This window comes from Melanostigma gelatinosum, assembly GCF_949748355.1.
Source record: "Melanostigma gelatinosum genome assembly, chromosome: 13".
Lineage (NCBI taxonomy): Eukaryota > Metazoa > Chordata > Actinopteri > Perciformes > Zoarcidae > Melanostigma > Melanostigma gelatinosum.
In genome coordinates this window covers 11,623,188-11,644,762 of record NC_136646.1, presented here as the reverse complement: position 1 = coordinate 11,644,762, position 21,575 = coordinate 11,623,188, and positions in this window count along the sequence as shown.

Sequence of the window (21,575 nt, the reverse complement as noted above, 5' to 3'; positions counted from 1 at the left end):
GGGGAGCTCTTGAAGGCGGAGGTTATGTACCTGGAGGTCAGCGCTTTGCTGTGTCAGGAGATTGATCTCTTCCTGCTTTTGGTTGCACATCTTTTCGACCTCTTTCCTGGCCGCCTTCTCCTCCTTCTTAAACTGCGCCTTCTCTTTGTCAGTTTGTTGGGCGAGCTCTTGAAGGCGGAGGTTATGTACCTGGAGGTCAGCGCTTTGCTGTTTCAGGAGATTGATCTCTTCCTGCTTTTGGTTGCACATCTTTTCAACCTCTTCCCTGGCCTTCTTCTCCTCCTTCTTAAACTGCGCCTTCTCTTTGTCAGTTTGTTGGGCGAGCTCTTGAAGGCGGAGGTTATGTACCTGGAGGTCAGCGCTTTGCTGTTTCAGGAGATTGATCTCTTCCTGCTTTTGGTTGCACATCTTTTCAACCTCTTCCCTGGCCTTCTTCTCCTCCTTCTTAAACTGCGCCTTCTCTTTGTCAGTTTGTTGGGCGAGCTCTTGAAGGTGGAGGTTATGTACCTGGAGGTCAGCGCTTTGCTGTTTCAGGAGATTGATAATTGTGTCCTTCTCTGTGTTTTCCGCCTTTGCCTTCTTCCTCAGCTCTCTCTCTGACCTGAGAGCCTTCAGTATCTTTTGTTTTTCCAGCTCGAAACTGAGCTGTTTGGCAGCGATCTCCTCTTTCAAGGCAGCCATTTCTGACACCATCTGGTTGATTGGTTTTGAGCTGTCCATTTGAGCTGTTGTCAGGTCCTGCATATTTAGACAATGGTAATACTCAATTGTTGTTGTAGTTTGAGTAGTTATGGCTCTGTTTGCACAAGAGGTCTCTCTGGATGGATGTCCAATAATAACTAAGTCTCCCAGAGGATTTCAGGGTATACCTCCTCTTACATCAAAGGAACATTCCGTGACATCACAGAAGAACATTCATTCTGACAAACATTCCGTGATATCACCAGGATTCATTCTGACAAACCATCAAATGTTCTAGAATGTCAATGACTGCAATGTTCCGAATTGTGGTCACATGACTACACTTGGTCACATGACTTCTCCAGACTAAAAAACCTGCAAAATAGAATTACAAAAAGGGTTGCTTAGTTACAGAAAATATATTGTATTGTTTGTCTTCCTCTATAATCTTCCTCTATAACTTTTCAAACTTAATGACAACGCTGCAGGCCATTTCTCTCTCATACACACACACACACACACACACACACACACACACACACACACATCAAATCTGCTTCAAAATGAACACTTACAAATCAAAGTTTACTAGATTATGGGTCAATAAATGTGGGCAACACACGTCTCTCACTCTGTTCACTAATTAATTGAGATAAAAAATAAAGAATAAATAAATAAAATAAATTTCTTCAGTAGCTTTGGAGAAGGATCAGCAGACAGTTATTATGGTTGTGATTATCTGCTCTCTAAAATAGTATTTCAGCAATTAAGGTGATTAGACAAATCGAGAACAATGATAATCAATAATGATTACGCAACGTTTTGGGGTAAATCACTCGTCTTGGAAGCTTGTTCATACTGTTGGAGAAATACATCACATCATGCAGAGTGACAGAAAGCCATTCTGTTGCCGAGAAGAGAATGGCAATGACTTCAGGTCACAGTGAGGTCATGAGGGGGTCGAGATAATGTATCATCCTACGGATGGTCATCTTTCATCTCAAGGCTCCAGGTAAAGTTGACTTCTGCTCTGAGGTCACACTGCCATCATAACAAGCTTTTAAACTGAGCGTGAAGGTTCTTTTTTAACAAAAACAATTGTAGCTCAAGGTAGCTTCACTGGCTTTCTCCCGGGCATTAAACCGCATCTCACCGTCGTAATCAGCTCATTAAGTTTGCTCAGTTTGCATCATGTGGCTGCAATACGACATGTCGGTCACATGATAACACGTGGTCGTATATAGGGGGAGAATGTAACTTTATGTAAATTTATGATAAGTTTATATTTTTCTGTCCTAAGATGAGTTGTTTTATTGTTCATGAAAACTAGAGGTGATGTTGTCAATTTGTGACGGTGTCCTCCGTATTTTAGCGAAGCCGGAACTGGATAGGGGTGAATCCTCTCACTTCCACTGGCTACTTTTGGCCGCCTGTAACAACAGCAGCATCAGACAAGGGATAACCTGATGGAAGAATTTGAAGGTGAACGAAATTGCCGTTTATGTGCTTATTTATTTCGATGTTTCGTGACAAAGTCGAGCTTACAGCCTCTCCATTTTCATGATTTAAATTTGACGGATACATACAGAAGCCCATTTCCGCACTGTGAGGAAAAAATAAAGGTCCTGTTATCTCGAAATTTCAACTTACTATCTCGAAACTTCGACTTACTATCTCATAATTTCGACTGACTATCTCGAAAATTCCGACTTACTATCTCATAATTTCGATTTACTATCTCGAAATTTCGATTTACTATCTCATAATAATGAGATAGACCTACTATCTCATAATTTCGATTTACTGACGTAGCAGAGCAGAGAAGCCATGTTTTTTTTTGTTTTTTTAAACCTTTATTTAACCAGGTAGTCCCATTGAGATTAAAAATCTCTTTTGCAAGATGTAAGTAACAATACTACACAACATGAATTCATTTTTGTGCTAATGTATGCTAAAAAGACACCCCAGAAGATGGGTCACTCAGGTATAGTTCCATCATTGTTCAAAGTCAAAGAATAACTTCATGATGTTAGTTGTAATGAATAAATATATTTTAAAATCAAGTACATTTCTCTGCCATTTATAGTTTTCTACTGTACCGAAATGTACCGAACCGTGGCTCCACTGTATCGTACCGAACCGTGAGTTTTGTGAACCGTTACACCCCTAATATATATATATATATATATATATATATATATATATATATATATATATATATATATATATATATATATATATATATATATATATATATATATATATACATAGATATACATATATATATATATATATATATATATATATATATATATATATATATATGTATATATGTATATATATACATAGATATACATAGATATACATATATATACATATATATATATATATATATATATATGTATATATGTATATATGTATATCTATGTATATATGTATATATGTATATCTATGTATATATATATGTATATATGTATATCTATGTATATATATATATATATATATATATATATATATATGTATATCTATGTATATATATATATATATGTATATCTATGTATATATATATGTATATCTATGTATATATATATATATGTATATCTATGTATATATATATATGTATGTATATATATATATATGTATATCTATGTATATATATATATGTATGTATATATATGTATGTATGTATATATATATATGTATATATATATATATATATGTATATATTTGTATATATATATATGTACAAATATATATGTATATATTTGTAAATATAGATATACGTATGTACGTATATACATATATATAAATATATGAAATGAAAGTCTGAAGCATGTCGTTAAGAGCTGCATTCATTACAACACGAGTTAAATTATAGGAATTTTCAGGCTTAAATAAATAAGAACTTTTAGATCATTTAAAATAGAGAGTAACAAGAGACACTTCGGTGACCGACAGTTTTCAGTGGGCACATTCAGTTCAAGTAATAACAGCACTCTCTGAATGACAGTTATGAGTTTTACCATGACAGCATCAATAGCTGTCTCAGGTTGTGGTGAAAAATAATCAACATTAAAAACAAGCTGGTGTAACAGCACATCTGCTCTGTGTTTATTCCTGCCAGGCAGAACCTCCAAAGAAGCCGTCCAACTGGCGCAAAAAACACGATGACTTCATCGCTACCATCCGGGCTGCTAAGGTCATCACTCGGGTCATCATGAAGGATGGCGGACCATTACCTCCTCCTCCTACTTATGACCCAGGTAACACATAGAGGGATTAAGCAAGGAATGTGGGTTTTTTTTTGTTTTTTTTGAAAGTAGGAAACTTTGCTGACAAATTATAAAGATGGGCTGGAAATGTTTCTGCCTCAGAATGTCGACTCCCAACTAAAAATGTAACTTATTGAGTTTGCAGTTGCAAGAGAAAAGAAAAACACACGTACAAGGCATGCCCTTCCCCACTTAGCAGTACTTACAAGTCTGTCTATATCCAGGATTCATGTCACTTGAGAGGTTTTATGTGTATTCTCTCACTAACCTGTCTTGTCTTCAGACTATGTCCAGTGCCCTTGCTGTGACCGGAGGTTCAACCAGGGTGCAGCTGACAGACACATCAAGTTCTGCCAGGAACAGGCTGCCCGTATGCCAACCAAGGGCAAGTTAGGAGATGCCAAGAAGCCTCCTGGTCGCACACCGGTACACACATGCACACACCGCACCGCTACATGTGTGTGTACACGAACAGACTATTGGTGTTTCTGTTGGAAAATACGATTTTACTTCAGTTGAATTTTCTAAATCCAGCATTACAGCATTCCTTTCTCATTGCAAATCTGGTTGTCCTAAACATAAAACAATGAAAAGTGCACTGCAAAATGTGACAGTGTGAAATAATATTTATGACACATTGCACATGCAGCTTTCATCTCATAATTAGAACAGCTGTGTTTTCAGACTTTTATCTAAGGTTTTATTTCCCTTTTTGAATGAAATATTCCATATTTTCTTCATCTAAAAGCTCTTTAAATGAACCAATCTCGGAGGGATTTATTTTTATTATTTAACTGCTCAAGTTCATTTCCACACTACGGCTATTTCCTGTGATGAGGTGTCACAAGTAAGCAACTACATGCTCAACAGGTTGGGAACGACACATACAAAGCCTATAGTTTTCAATTTCTGTACTCCACCACATTTAAAATCTACACTTGGACTTATGGCACTTACTTTAAACTTTTGAATAAGATAATGGTTTGAGTTATGTCACTTAGATATAACACAAAAGATCACTTTCTGAATGATCTTCGATTAAAGACCAGGGCGAGTTGAACTTAAATGTTCGACAACTTCTCACTACCCTTACTAAGTCATATTTAGGATTGTCTTCAGGGGAAAATATTGATCCGTTTCTAGGTAAGTAGCTTTTAGATGGCTTGTTATTTATGTCATCTGACTTTCAAGATGTGAAAGAAAGGCAGAATAGTTGAGATTGTTCACACATGAATGCTTACATTTGGTTACATTGCTATTTGCTGTGTCATTGAAAATACAATCATTAAATAACAGTGTATTTATAAGCAACTTATATCGTTTCAAATAATGTCAGCAGGGTCTGTTGGCCCTTGGGCATTTTCACATGATCAAATCTGGCCCTCTTTGAAAAAGGTTTGGACACCCCTGGTTTAGAGAAAACAAATACATGAGAGACTTGGTGTGCATGTCAGGTAACACCCCACCTTTAGCTGTTAGACAGGTGATGTAGGTGCTGTTTCAGTGAATGTTGATAAAAATCCAAATCCATTGATAAGATGCATTCACTAATAAATGTTTTAGCTAAAATGAGAAGAGTATTTGACAGCCTTGATAAAACTTTTTAGTGTTTATTCAATGAAATAGTGTTTCAACTCGTCCAGGCCCCGGGCCCGGCCCGCCGCCCGGTCTGCATTGCACCCGACCCCGATGCTTGTCCCTGAGGCTGGTGGGTCCACAGGGTGGCTGCTCCATGTTGTTTCTTCGAGCTGAGGCCCGTGGGCGAAGGCCCGGCCGCCGCTGACGAGCTCCCTTCCTGGGTCTGGCTCCGGGAGGGTGCCCCGGTTTCCCTGGTCCGGGCGAGGTGGCTGAAGTCTGTGGGCTGCTATTTATAATGTTTGAACCGCTCTTAGTCTGGGCTCTCCCCTGAGACCTGTTTGCCTTGGGAGACCCTACCAGGGTCCCCGGACAACATATAGCTCCCAGGATCACTGAGCCACGCAAACTCCTCCACCACGTTAAGGTGGCGATTCACGGAGGAGTATCAGTGTGTGCCTATGTGTGTCTGTGTGTGTCTGTGTGTGTGTTTGTGTGCGGGGGGGAGGGGGGGGGGGGGGGATAGGGTAGAAGTGTGTGTGTAGATAGGGTAGAAGTGTGTGTGTGTGTGTGTGTGTGTGTGTGTAGACAGGGTAGAAGTGGGGATAGGATAGAAGTGGGGATGGGTGAAGAGAAGAGAAAGGAAGTTGATTCTCTCTTTTCTACTTCCTCTCCTTCACTCTCTTCTCCATCAATTTCTTTTCTTTCTTTTGCCTTTTCACTTCCTCCTTTTCTCTTTCCTCATTCTCCTTCTTCTCCTTCTTCTGTCTTTTCAATTCCTTCTTTTCTCTCTTCTCGTTCTCATTCTTCTTGTTCTTCTCCCTCTCTTTCTCCTCTTTCCTGGCCTTCATCAGGATCTTTTCGACCTATTTCCTGGCCTTCTTCTCCTCCTTCTTAAACTGCGCCTTCTCTTTGTCAGTTTGTTGGGGGAGCTCTTGAAGGCGGAGGTTATGTACCTGGAGGTCAGCGCTTTGCTGTGTCAGGAGATTGATCTCTTCCTGCTTTTGGTTGCACATCTTTTCGACCTCTTTCCTGGCCGCCTTCTCCTCCTTCTTAAACTGCTCCTTCTCTTTGTCAGTTTGTTGGGCGAGCTCTTGAAGGCGGAGGTTATGTACCTGGAGGTCAGTGCTTTGCTGTGTCAGGAGATTGATCTCTTCCTGCTTTTGGTTGCACATCTTTTCGACCTCTTTCCTGGCCGCCTTCTCCTCCTTCTTAAACTGCGCCTTCTCTTTGTCAGTTTGTTGGGCGAGCTCTTGAAGGCGGAGGTTATGTACCTGGAGGTCAGCGCTTTGCTGTTTCAGGAGATTGATCTCTTCCTGCTTTTGGTTGCACATCTTTTCAACCTCTTCCCTGGCCTTCTTCTCCTCCTTCTTAAACTGCGCCTTCTCTTTGTCAGTTTGTTGGGCGAGCTCTTGAAGGCGGAGGTTATGTACCTGGAGGTCAGCGCTTTGCTGTTTCAGGAGATTGATAATTGTGTCCTTCTCTGTGTTTTCCGCCTTTGCCTTCTTCCTCAGCTCTCTCTCTGACCTGAGAGCCTTCAGTATCTTTTGTTTTTCCAGCTCGAAACTGAGCTGTTTGGCAGCGATCTCCTCTTTCAAGGCAGCCATTTCTGACACCATCTGGTTGATTGGTTTTGAGCTGTCCATTTGAGCTGTTGTCAGGTCCTGCATATTTAGACAATGGTAATACTCAATTGTTGTTGTAGTTTGAGTAGTTATGGCTCTGTTTGCACAAGAGGTCTCTCTGGATGGATGTCCAATAATAACTAAGTCTCCCAGAGGATTTCAGGGTATACCTCCTCTTACATCAAAGGAACATTCCGTGACATCACAGAAGAACATTCATTCTGACAAACATTCCGTGATATCACCAGGATTCATTCTGACAAACCATGATGTCATCAAATGTTCTAGAATGTCAATGACTGCAATGTTCCGAATTGTGGTCACATGACTACACTTGGTCACATGACTTCTCCAGACTAAAAAACCTGCAAAATAGAATTACAAAAAGGGTTGCTTAGTTACAGAAAATATATTGTATTGTTTGTCTTCCTCTATAATCTTCCTCTATAACTTTTCAAACTTAATGACAACGCTGCAGGCCATTTCTCTCTCATACACACACACACACACACACACACACACACACACACATCAAATCTGCTTCAAAATGAACACTTACAAATCAAAGTTTACTAGATTATGGGTCAATAAATGTGGGCAACACACGTCTCTCACTCTGTTCACTAATTAATTGAGATAAAAAATAAAGAATAAATAAATAAAATAAATTTCTTCAGTAGCTTTGGAGAAGGATCAGCAGACAGTTATTATGGTTGTGATTATCTGCTCTCTAAAATAGTATTTCAGCAATTAAGGTGATTAGACAAATCGAGAACAATGAGAATCAATAATGATTACGCAACGTTTTGGGGTAAATCACTCGTCTTGGAAGCTTGTTCATACTGTTGGAGAAATACATCACATCATGCAGAGTGACAGAAAGCCATTCTGTTGCCGAGAAGAGAATGGCAATGACTTCAGGTCACAGTGAGGTCATGAGGGGGTCGAGATAATGTATCATCCTACGGATGGTCATCTTTCATCTCAAGGCTCCAGGTAAAGTTGACTTCTGCTCTGAGGTCACACTGCCATCATAACAAGCTTTTAAACTGAGCGTGAAGGTTCTTTTTTAACAAAAACAATTGTAGCTCAAGGTAGCTTCACTGGCTTTCTCCCGGGCATTAAACCGCATCTCACCGTCGTAATCAGCTCATTAAGTTTGCTCAGTTTGCATCATGTGGCTGCAATACGACATGTCGGTCACATGATAACAGGTGGTCGTATATAGGGGGAGAATGTAACTTTATGTAAATTTATGATAAGTTTATATTTTTCTGTCCTAAGATGAGTTGTTTTATTGTTCATGAAAACTAGAGGTGATGTTGTCAATTTGTGACGGTGTCCTCCGTATTTTAGCGAAGCCGGAAGTGGATAGGGGTGAATCCTCTCACTTCCACTGGCTACTTTTGGCTGCCTGTAACAACAGCAGCATCAGACAAGGGATAACCTGATGGAAGAATTTGAAGGTGAACGAAATTGCCGTTTATGTGCTTATTTATTTCGATGTTTCGTGACAAAGTCGAGCTTACAGCCTCTCCATTTTCATGATTTAAATTTGACGGATACATACAGAAGCCCATTTCCGCACTGTGAGGAAAAAATAAAGGTCCTGTTATCTCGAAATTTCAACTTACTATCTCGAAACTTCGACTTACTATCTCATAATTTCGACTGACTATCTCGAAAATTCCGACTTACTATCTCATAATTTCGATTTACTATCTCGAAATTTCGATTTACTATCTCATAATAATGAGATAGACCTACTATCTCATAATTTCGATTTACTGACGTAGCAGAGCAGAGAAGCCATGTTTTTTTTTGTTTTTTTAAACCTTTATTTAACCAGGTAGTCCCATTGAGATTAAAAATCTCTTTTGCAAGATGTAAGTAACAATACTACACAACATGAATTCATTTTTGTGCTAATGTATGCTAAAAAGACACCCCAGAAGATGGGTCACTCAGGTATAGTTCCATCATTGTTCAAAGTCAAAGAATAACTTCATGATGTTAGTTGTAATGAATAAATATATTTTAAAATCAAGTACATTTCTCTGCCATTTATAGTTTTCTACTGTACCGAAACGTACCGAACCGTGGCTCCACTGTATCGTACCGAACCGTGAGTTTTGTGAACCGTTACACCCCTAATATATATATATATATATATATATATATATATATATATATATATATGTATATATGTATATATGTATATATATGTATATATGTATATATGTATATATATGTATATATGTATATATGTATGTATATCTATGTATATATATATATATATATATATATATGTACAAATATATATGTATATATTTGTATATATATGTATGTATATATTTGTATATATATGTATATCTATGTATATATATATATGTATATCTATGTATATATATATGTATATGTATATCTATGTATATATATATGTATATGTATATCTATGTATATATATATATGTATGTATATATGTATATATATGTATGTATATATATATGTATATATATATATATATATGTACAAATATATATGTATATATTTGTATATATATATATGTACAAATATATATGTATATATTTGTAAATATAGATATACGTATGTACGTATATACATATATATAAATATATGAAATGAAAGTCTGAAGCATGTCGTTAAGAGCTGCATTCATTACAACACGAGTTAAATTATAGGAATTTTCAGGCTTAAATAAATAAGAACTTTTAGATCATTTAAAATAGAGAGTAACAAGAGACACTTCGGTGACCGACAGTTTTCAGTGGGCACATTCAGTTCAAGTAATAACAGCACTCTCTGAATGACAGTTATGAGTTTTACCATGACAGCATCAATAGCTGTCTCAGGTTGTGGTGAAAAATAATCAACATTAAAAACAAGCTGGTGTAACAGCACATCTGCTCTGTGTTTATTCCTGCCAGGCAGAACCTCCAAAGAAGCCGTCCAACTGGCGCAAAAAACACGATGACTTCATCGCTACCATCCAGGCTGCTAAGGTCATCACTCGGGTCATCATGAAGGATGGCGGACCATTACCTCCTCCTCCTACTTATGACCCAGGTAACACATAGAGGGATTAAGCAAGGAATGTGGTTTTTTTTTTGGTTTTTTTGAAAGTAGGAAACTTTGCTGACAAATTATAAAGATGGGCTGGAAATGTTTCTTCCTCAGAATGTCGACTCCCAACTAAAAATGTAACTTATTGAGTTTGCAGTTGCAAGAGAAAGGAAAAACACACGTACAAGGCATGCCCTTCCCCACTTAGCAGTACTTACAAGTCTGTCTATATCCAGGATTCATGTCACTTGAGAGGTTTTATGTGTATTCTCTCACTAACCTGTCTTGTCTTCAGACTATGTCCAGTGCCCTTGCTGTGACCGGAGGTTCAACCAGGGTGCAGCTGACAGACACATCAAGTTCTGCCAGGAACAGGCTGCCCGTATGCCAACCAAGGGCAAGTTAGGAGATGCCAAGAAGCCTCCTGGTCGCACACCGGTACACACATGCACACACCGCACCGCTACATGTGTGTGTACACGAACAGACTATTGGTGTTTCTGTTGGAAAATACGATTTTACTTCAGTTGAATTTTCTAAATCCAGCATTACAGCATTCCTTTCTCATTGCAAATCTGGTTGTCCTAAACATAAAACAATGAAAAGTGCACTGCAAAATGTGACAGTGTGAAATAATATTTATGACACATTGCACATGCAGCTTTCATCTCATAATTAGAACAGCTGTGTTTTCAGACTTTTATCTAAGGTTTTATTTCCCTTTTTGAATGAAATATTCCATATTTTCTTCATCTAAAAGCTCTTTAAATGAACCAATCTCGGAGGGATTTATTTTTATTATTTAACTGCTCAAGTTCATTTCCACACTACGGCTATTTCCTGTGATGAGGTGTCACAAGTAAGCAACTACATGCTCAACAGGTTGGGAACGACACATACAAAGCCTATAGTTTTCAATTTCTGTACTCCACCACATTTAAAATCTACACTTGGACTTATGGCACTTACTTTAAACTTTTGAATAAGATAATGGTTTGAGTTATGTCACTTAGATATAACACAAAAGATCACTTTCTGAATGATCTTCGATTAAAGACCAGGGCGAGTTGAACTTAAATGTTCGACAACTTCTCACTACCCTTACTAAGTCATATTTAGGATTGTCTTCAGGGGAAAATATTGATCCGTTTCTAGGTAAGTAGCTTTTAGATGGCTTGTTATTTATGTCATCTGACTTTCAAGATGTGAAAGAAAGGCAGAATAGTTGAGATTGTTCACACATGAATGCTTACATTTGGTTACATTGCTATTTGCTGTGTCATTGAAAATACAATCATTAAATAACAGTGTATTTATAAGCAACTTATATCGTTTCAAATAATGTCAGCAGGGTCTGTTGGCCCTTGGGCATTTTCACATGATCAAATCTGGCCCTCTTTGAAAAAGGTTTGGACACCCCTGGTTTAGAGAAAACAAATACATGAGAGACTTGGTGTGCATGTCAGGTAACACCCCACCTTTAGCTATTAGACAGGTGATGTAGGTGCTGTTTCAGTGAATGTTGATAAAAATCCAAATCCATTGATAAGATGCATTCACTAATAAATGTTTTAGCTAAAATGAGAAGAGTATTTGACAGCCTTGATAAAACTTTTTAGTGTTTATTCAATGAAATAGTGTTTCAACTCGTCCAGGCCCCGGGCTCGGCCCGCCGCCCGGTCTGCATTGCACCCGACCCCGATGCTTGTCCCTGAGGCTGGTGGGTCCACAGGGTGGCTGCTCCATGTTGTTTCTTCGAGCTGAGCCCCGTGGGCGAAGGCCCGGCCGCCGCTGACGAGCTCCCTTCCTGGGTCTGGCTCCGGGAGGGTGCCCCGGTTTCCCTGGTCCGGGCGAGGTGGCTGAAGTCTGTGGGCTGCTATTTATAATGTTTGAACCGCTCTTAGTCTGGGCTCTCCCCTGAGACCTGTTTGCCTTGGGAGACCCTACCAGGGTCCCCGGACAACATATAGCTCCCAGGATCACTGAGCCACGCAAACTCCTCCACCACGTTAAGGTGGCGATTCACGGAGGAGTATCAGTGTGTGCCTATGTGTGTCTGTGTGTGTGTTTGTGTGCGGGGGGGAGGGGGGGGGGGATAGGGTAGAAGTGTGTGTGTAGATAGGGTAGAAGTGTGTGTGTGTGTGTGTGTGTGTGTGTAGACAGGGTAGAAGTGGGGATAGGATAGAAGTGGGGATGGGTGAAGAGAAGAGAAAGGAAGTTGATTCTCTCTTTTCTACTTCCTCTCCTTCACTCTCTTCTCCATCAATTTCTTTTCTTTCTTTTGCCTTTTCACTTCCTCCTTTTCTCTTTCCTCATTCTCCTTCTTCTCCTTCTTCTGTCTTTTCAATTCCTCCTTTTCTCTCTTCTCGTTCTCATTCTTCTTGTTCTTCTCCCTCTCTTTCTCCTCTTTCCTGGCCTTCATCAGGATCTTTTCGACCTCTTTCCTGGCCTTCTTCTCCTCCTTCTTAAACTGCGCCTTCTCTTTGTCAGTTTGTTGGGGGAGCTCTTGAAGGCGGAGGTTATGTACCTGGAGGTCAGTGCTTTGCTGTGTCAGGAGATTGATCTCTTCCTGCTTTTGGTTGCACATCTTTTCGACCTCTTTCCTGGCCGCCTTCTCCTCCTTCTTAAACTGCTCCTTCTCTTTGTCAGTTTGTTGGGCGAGCTCTTGAAGGCGGAGGTTATGTACCTGGAGGTCAGTGCTTTGCTGTGTCAGGAGATTGATCTCTTCCTGCTTTTGGTTGCACATCTTTTCGACCTCTTTCCTGGCCGCCTTCTCCTCCTCCTTAAACTGCGCCTTCTCTTTGTCAGTTTGTTGGGCGAGCTCTTGAAGGCGGAGGTTATGTACCTGGAGGTCAGCGCTTTGCTGTTTCAGGAGATTGATCTCTTCCTGCTTTTGGTTGCACATCTTTTCAACCTCTTCCCTGGCCTTCTTCTCCTCCTTCTTAAACTGCGCCTTCTCTTTGTCAGTTTGTTGGGCGAGCTCTTGAAGGCGGAGGTTATGTACCTGGAGGTCAGCGCTTTGCTGTTTCAGGAGATTGATAATTGTGTCCTTCTCTGTGTTTTCCGCCTTTGCCTTCTTCCTCAGCTCTCTCTCTGACCTGAGAGCCTTCAGTATCTTTTGTTTTTCCAGCTCGAAACTGAGCTGTTTGGCAGCGATCTCCTCTTTCAAGGCAGCCATTTCTGACACCATCTGGTTGATTGGTTTTGAGCTGTCCATTTGAGCTGTTGTCAGGTCCTGCATATTTAGACAATGGTAATACTCAATTGTTGTTGTAGTTTGAGTAGTTATGGCTCTGTTTGCACAAGAGGTCTCTCTGGATGGATGTCCAATAATAACTAAGTCTCCCAGAGGATTTCAGGGTATACCTCCTCTTACATCAAAGGAACATTCCGTGACATCACAGAAGAACATTCATTCTGACAAACATTCCGTGATATCACCAGGATTCATTCTGACAAACCATGATGTCATCAAATGTTCTAGAATGTCAATGACTGCAATGTTCCGAATTGTGGTCACATGACTACACTTGGTCACATGACTTCTCCAGACTAAAAAACCTGCAAAATAGAATTACAAAAAGGGTTGCTTAGTTACAGAAAATATATTGTATTGTTTGTCTTCCTCTATAATCTTCCTCTATAACTTTTCAAACTTAATGACAACGCTGCAGGCCATTTCTCTCTCATACACACACACACACACACACACACACACACACACACACACACACACACACACACACACACACACACACACACACACACACACACACACACACATCAAATCTGCTTCAAAATGAACACTTACAAATCAAAGTTTACTAGATTATGGGTCAATAAATGTGGGCAACACACGTCTCTCACTCTGTTCACTAATTAATTGAGATAAAAAATAAAGAATAAATAAATAAAATAAATTTCTTCAGTAGCTTTGGAGAAGGATCAGCAGACAGTTATTATGGTTGTGATTATCTGCTCTCTAAAATAGTATTTCAGCAATTAAGGTGATTAGACAAATCGAGAACAATGAGAATCAATAATGATTACGCAACGTTTTGGGGTAAATCACTCGTCTTGGAAGCTTGTTCATACTGTTGGAGAAATACATCACATCATGCAGAGTGACAGAAAGCCATTCTGTTGCCGAGAAGAGAATGGCAATGACTTCAGGTCACAGTGAGGTCATGAGGGGGTCGAGATAATGTATCATCCTACGGATGGTCATCTTTCATCTCAAGGCTCCAGGTAAAGTTGACTTCTGCTCTGAGGTCACACTGCCATCATAACAAGCTTTTAAACTGAGCGTGAAGGTTCTTTTTTAACAAAAACAATTGTAGCTCAAGGTAGCTTCACTGGCTTTCTCCCGGGCATTAAACCGCATCTCACCGTTGTAATCAGCTCATTAAGTTTGCTCAGTTTGCATCATGTGGCTGCAATACGACATGTCGGTCACATGATAACAGGTGGTCGTATATAGGGGGAGAATGTAACTTTATGTAAATTTATGATAAGTTTATATTTTTCTGTCCTAAGATGAGTTGTTTTATTGTTCATGAAAACTAGAGGTGATGTTGTCAATTTGTGACGGTGTCCTCCGTATTTTAGCGAAGCCGGAAGTGGATAGGGGTGAATCCTCTCACTTCCACTGGCTACTTTTGGCCGCCTGTAACAACAGCAGCATCAGACAAGGGATAACCTGATGGAAGAATTTGAAGGTGAACGAAATTGCCGTTTATGTGCTTATTTATTTCGATGTTTCGTGACAAAGTCGAGCTTACAGCCTCTCCATTTTCATGATTTAAATTTGACGGATACATACAGAAGCCCATTTCCGCACTGTGAGGAAAAAATAAAGGTCCTGTTATCTCGAAATTTCAACTTACTATCTCGAAACTTCGACTTACTATCTCATAATTTCGACTGACTATCTCGAAAATTCCGACTTACTATCTCATAATTTCGATTTACTATCTCGAAATTTCGATTTACTATCTCATAATAATGAGATAGACCTACTATCTCATAATTTCGATTTACTGACGTAGCAGAGCAGAGAAGCCATGTTTTTTTTTGTTTTTTTAAACCTTTATTTAACCAGGTAGTCCCATTGAGATTAAAAATCTCTTTTGCAAGATGTAAGTAACAATACTACACAACATGAATTCATTTTTGTGCTAATGTATGCTAAAAAGACACCCCAGAAGATGGGTCACTCAGGTATAGTTCCATCATTGTTCAAAGTCAAAGAATAACTTCATGATGTTAGTTGTAATGAATAAATATATTTTAAAATCAAGTACATTTCTCTGCCATTTATAGTTTTCTACTGTACCGAAATGTACCGAACCGTGGCTCCACTGTATCGTACCGAACCGTGAGTTTTGTGAACCGTTACACCCCTAATATATATATATATGTATATATGTATATCTATGTATATCTATGTATATCTATATATATATATATATATATATATATATATATATATATATATATATATATATATATATATATATATATATATATATATATATATATATATGTATATATGTATATCTATGTATATGTATATATGTATATCTATGTATATATATATATGTATATCTATGTATATATATATACATGTATATCTATGTATATATATATATGTATGTATATATGTATATATATGTATGTATATATATATATGTATATATATATATATATATGTACAAATATATATGTATATATTTGTATATATATATATGTACAAATATATATGTATATATTTGTATATATATATATATATATATATATGTACAAATATATATGTATATATTTGTAAATATAGATATACGTATGTACGTATATACATATATATAAATATATGAAATGAAAGTCTGAAGCATGTCGTTAAGAGCTGCATTCATTACAACACGAGTTAAATTATAGGAATTTTCAGGCTTAAATAAATAAGAACTTTTAGATCATTTAAAATAGAGAGTAACAAGAGACACTTCGGTGACTGACAGTTTTCAGTGGGCACATTCAGTTCAAGTAATAACAGCACTCTCTGAATGACAGTTATGAGTTTTACCATGACAGCATCAATAGCTGTCTTAGGTTGTGGTGAAAAATAATCAACATTAAAAACAAGCTGGTGTAACAGCACATCTGCTCTGTGTTTATTCCTGCCAGGCAGAACCTCCAAAGAAGCCGTCCAACTGGCGCAAAAAACACGATGACTTCATCGCTACCATCCAGGCTGCTAAGGTCATCACTCGGGTCATCATGAAGGATGGCGGACCATTACCTCCTCCTCCTACTTATGACCCAGGTAACACATAGAGGGATTAAGCAAGGAATGTGGGGTTTTTTTTGGGTTTTTTGAAAGTAGGAAACTTTGCTGACAAATTATAAAGATGGGCTGGAAATGTTTCTGCCTCAGAATGTCGACTCCCAACTAAAAATGTAACTTATTGAGTTTGCAGTTGCAAGAGAAAGGAAAAACACACGTACAAGGCATGCCCTTCCCCACTTAGCAGTACTTACAAGTCTGTCTATATCCAGGATTCATGTCACTTGAGAGGTTTTATGTGTATTCTCTCACTAACCTGTCTTGTCTTCAGACTATGTCCAGTGCCCTTGCTGTGACCGGAGGTTCAACCAGGGTGCAGCTGACAGACACATCAAGTTCTGCCAGGAACAGGCTGCCCGTATGCCAACCAAGGGCAAGTTAGGAGATGCCAAGAAGCCTCCTGGTCGCACACCGGTACACACATGCACACACCGCACCGCTACATGTGTGTGTACACGAACAGACTATTGGTGTTTCTGTTGGAAAATACGATTTTACTTCAGTTGAATTTTCTAAATCCAGCATTACAGCATTCCTTTCTCATTGCAAATCTGGTTGTCCTAAACATAAAACAATGAAAAGTGCACTGCAAAATGTGACAGTGTGAAATAATATTTATGACACATTGCACATGCAGCTTTCATCTCATAATTAGAACAGCTGTGTTTTCAGACTTTTATCTAAGGTTTTATTTCCCTTTTTGAATGAAATATTCCATATTTTCTTCATCTAAAAGCTCTTTAAATGAACCAATCTCGGAGGGATTTATTTTTATTATTTAACTGCTCAAGTTCATTTCCACACTACGGCTATTTCCTGTGATGAGGTGTCACAAGTAAGCAACTACATGCTCAACAGGTTGGGAACGACACATACAAAGCCTATAGTTTTCAATTTCTGTACTCCACCACATTTAAAATCTACACTTGGACTTATGGCACTTACTTTAAACTTTTGAATAAGATAATGGTTTGAGTTATGTCACTTAGATATAACACAAAAGATCACTTTCTGAATGATCTTCGATTAAAGACCAGGGCGAGTTGAACTTAAATGTTCGACAACTTCTCACTACCCTTACTAAGTCATATTTAGGATTGTCTTCAGGGGAAAATATTGATCCGTTTCTAGGTAAGTAGCTTTTAGATGGCTTGTTATTTATGTCATCTGACTTTCAAGATGTGAAAGAAAGGCAGAATAGTTGAGATTGTTCACACATGAATGCTTACATTTGGTTACATTGCTATTTGCTGTGTCATTGAAAATACAATCATTAAATAACAGTGTATTTATAAGCAACTTATATCGTTTCAAATAATGTCAGCAGGGTCTGTTGGCCCTTGGGCATTTTCACATGATCAAATCTGGCCCTCTTTGAAAAAGGTTTGGACACCCCTGGTTTAGAGAAAACAAATACATGAGAGACTTGGTGTGCATGTCAGGTAACACCCCACCTTTAGCTGTTAGACAGGTGATGTAGGTGCTGTTTCAGTGAATGTTGATAAAAATCCAAATCCATTGATAAGATGCATTCACTAATAAATGTTTTAGCTAAAATGAGAAGAGTATTTGACAGCCTTGATAAAACTTTTTAGTGTTTATTCAATGAAATAGTGTTTCAACTCGTCCAGGCCCCGGGCTCGGCCCGCCGCCCGGTCTGCATTGCACCCGACCCCGATGCTTGTCCCTGAGGCTGGTGGGTCCACAGGGTGGCTGCTCCATGTTGTTTCTTCGAGCTGAGGCCCGTGGGCGAAGGCCCGGCCGCCGCTGACGAGCTCCCTTCCTGGGTCTGGCTCCGGGAGGGTGCCCCGGTTTCCCTGGTCCGGGCGAGGTGGCTGAAGTCTGTGGGCTGCTATTTATAATGTTTGAACCGCTCTTAGTCTGGGCTCTCCCCTGAGACCTGTTTGCCTTGGGAGACCCTACCAGGGTCCCCGGACAACATATAGCTCCCAGGATCACTGAGCCACGCAAACTCCTCCACCACGTTAAGGTGGCGATTCACGGAGGAGTATCAGTGTGTGCCTATGTGTGTCTGTGTGTGTCTGTGTGTGTGTTTGTGTGCGGGGGGAGGGGGGGGGGGGGGGATAGGGTAGAAGTGTGTGTGTAGATAGGGTAGAAGTGTGTGTGTGTGTGTGTGTGTGTGTGTGTGTAGACAGGGTAGAAGTGGGGATAGGATAGAAGTGGGGATGGGTGAAGAGAAGAGAAAGGAAGTTGATTCTCTCTTTTCTACTTCCTCTCCTTCACTCTCTTCTCCATCAATTTCTTTTCTTTCTTTTGCCTTTTCACTTCCTCCTTTTCTCTTTCCTCATTCTCCTTCTTCTCCTTCTTCTGTCTTTTCAATTCCTCCTTTTCTCTCTTCTCGTTCTCATTCTTCTTGTTCTTCTCCCTCTCTTTCTCCTCTTTCCTGGCCTTCATCAGGATCTTTTCGACCTCTTTCCTGGCCTTCTTCTCCTCCTTCTTAAACTGCGCCTTCTCTTTGTCAGTTTGTTGGGGGAGCTCTTGAAGGCGGAGGTTATGTACCTGGAGGTCAGCGCTTTGCTGTGTCAGGAGATTGATCTCTTCCTGCTTTTGGTTGCACATCTTTTCGACCTCTTTCCTGGCCGCCTTCTCCTCCTTCTTAAACTGCTCCTTCTCTTTGTCAGTTTGTTGGGCGAGCTCTTGAAGGCGGAGGTTATGTACCTGGAGGTCAGCGCTTTGCTGTGTCAGGAGATTGATCTCTTCCTGCTTTTGGTTGCACATCTTTTCGACCTCTTTCCTGGCCGCCTTCTCCTCCTTCTTAAACTGCTCCTTCTCTTTGTCAGTTTGTTGGGCGAGCTCTTGAAGGCGGAGGTTATGTACCTGGAGGTCAGCGCTTTGCTGTGTCAGGAGATTGATCTCTTCCTGCTTTTGGTTGCACATCTTTTCGACCTCTTTCCTGGCCGCCTTCTCCTCCTTCTTAAACTGCTCCTTCTCTTTGTCAGTTTGTTGGGCGAGCTCTTGAAGGCGGAGGTTATGTACCTGGAGGTCAGTGCTTTGCTGTGTCAGGAGATTGATCTCTTCCTGCTTTTGGTTGCACATCTTTTCAACCTCTTCCCTGGCCTTCTTCTCCTCCTTCTTAAACTGCGCCTTCTCTTTGTCAGTTTGTTGGGCAAGCTCTTGAAGGCGGAGGTTATGTACCTGGAGGTCAGCGCTTTGCTGTTTCAGGAGATTGATAATTGTGTCCTTCTCTGTGTTTTCCGCCTTTGCCTTCTTCCTCAGCTCTCTCTCTGACCTGAGAGCCTTCAGTATCTTTTGTTTTTCCAGCTCGAAACTGAGCTGTTTGGCAGCGATCTCCTCTTTCAAGGCAGCCATTTCTGACACCATCTGGTTGATTGGTTTTGAGCTGTCCATTTGAGCTGTTGTCAGGTCCTGCATATTTAGACAATGGTAATACTCAATTGTTGTTGTAGTTTGAGTAGTTATGGCTCTGTTTGCACAAGAGGTCTCTCTGGATGGATGTCCAATAATAACTAAGTCTCCCAGAGGATTTCAGGGTATACCTCCTCTTACATCAAAGGAACATTCCGTGACATCACAGAAGAACATTCATTCTGACAAACATTCCGTGATATCACCAGGATTCATTCTGACAAACCATGATGTCATCAAATGTTCTAGAATGTCAATGACTGCAATGTTCCGAATTGTGGTCACATGACTACACTTGGTCACATGACTTCTCCAGACTAAAAAACCTGCAAAATAGAATTACAAAAAGGGTTGCTTAGTTACAGAAAATATATTGTATTGTTTGTCTTCCTCTATAATCTTCCTCTATAACTTTTCAAACTTAATGACAACGCTGCAGGCCATTTCTCTCTCATACACACACACACACACACACACACACACACACACACACACACACACACACACACACACACACACACACACACATCAAATCTGCTTCAAAATGAACACTTACAAATCAAAGTTTACTAGATTATGGGTCAATAAATGTGGGCAACACACGTCTCTCACTCTGTTCACTAATTAATTGAGATAAAAAATAAAGAATAAATAAATAAAATAAATTTCTTCAGTAGCTTTGGAGAAGGATCAGCAGACAGTTATTATGGTTGTGATTATCTGCTCTCTAAAATAGTATTTCAGCAATTAAGGTGATTAGACAAATCGAGAACAATGAGAATCAATAATGATTACGCAACGTTTTGGGGTAAATCACTCGTCTTGGAAGCTTGTTCATACTGTTGGAGAAATACATCACATCATGCAGAGTGACAGAAAGCCATTCTGTTGCCGAGAAGAGAATGGCAATGACTTCAGGTCACAGTGAGGTCATGAGGGGGTCGAGATAATGTATCATCCTACGGATGGTCATCTTTCATCTCAAGGCTCCAGGTAAAGTTGACTTCTGCTCTGAGGTCACACTGCCATCATAACAAGCTTTTAAACTGAGCGTGAAGGTTCTTTTTTAACAAAAACAATTGTAGCTCAAGGTAGCTTCACTGGCTTTCTCCCGGGCATTAAACCGCATCTCACCGTCGTAATCAGCTCATTAAGTTTGCTCAGTTTGCATCATGTGGCTGCAATACGACATGTCGGTCACATGATAACAGGTGGTCGTATATAGGGGGAGAATGTAACTTTATGTAAATTTATGATAAGTTTATATTTTTCTGTCCTAAGATGAGTTGTTTTATTGTTCATGAAAACTAGAGGTGATGTTGTCAATTTGTGACGGTGTCCTCCGTATTTTAGCGAAGCCGGAACTGGATAGGGGTGAATCCTCTCACTTCCACTGGCTACTTTTGGCCGCCTGTAACAACAACAGCAGCATCAGACAAGGGATAACCTGATGGAAGAATTTGAAGGTGAACGAAATTGCCGTTTATGTGCTTATTTATTTCGATGTTTCGTGACAAAGTCGAGCTTACAGCCTCTCCATTTTCATGATTTAAATTTGACGGATACATACAGAAGCCCATTTCCGCACTGTGAGGAAAAAATAAAGGTCCT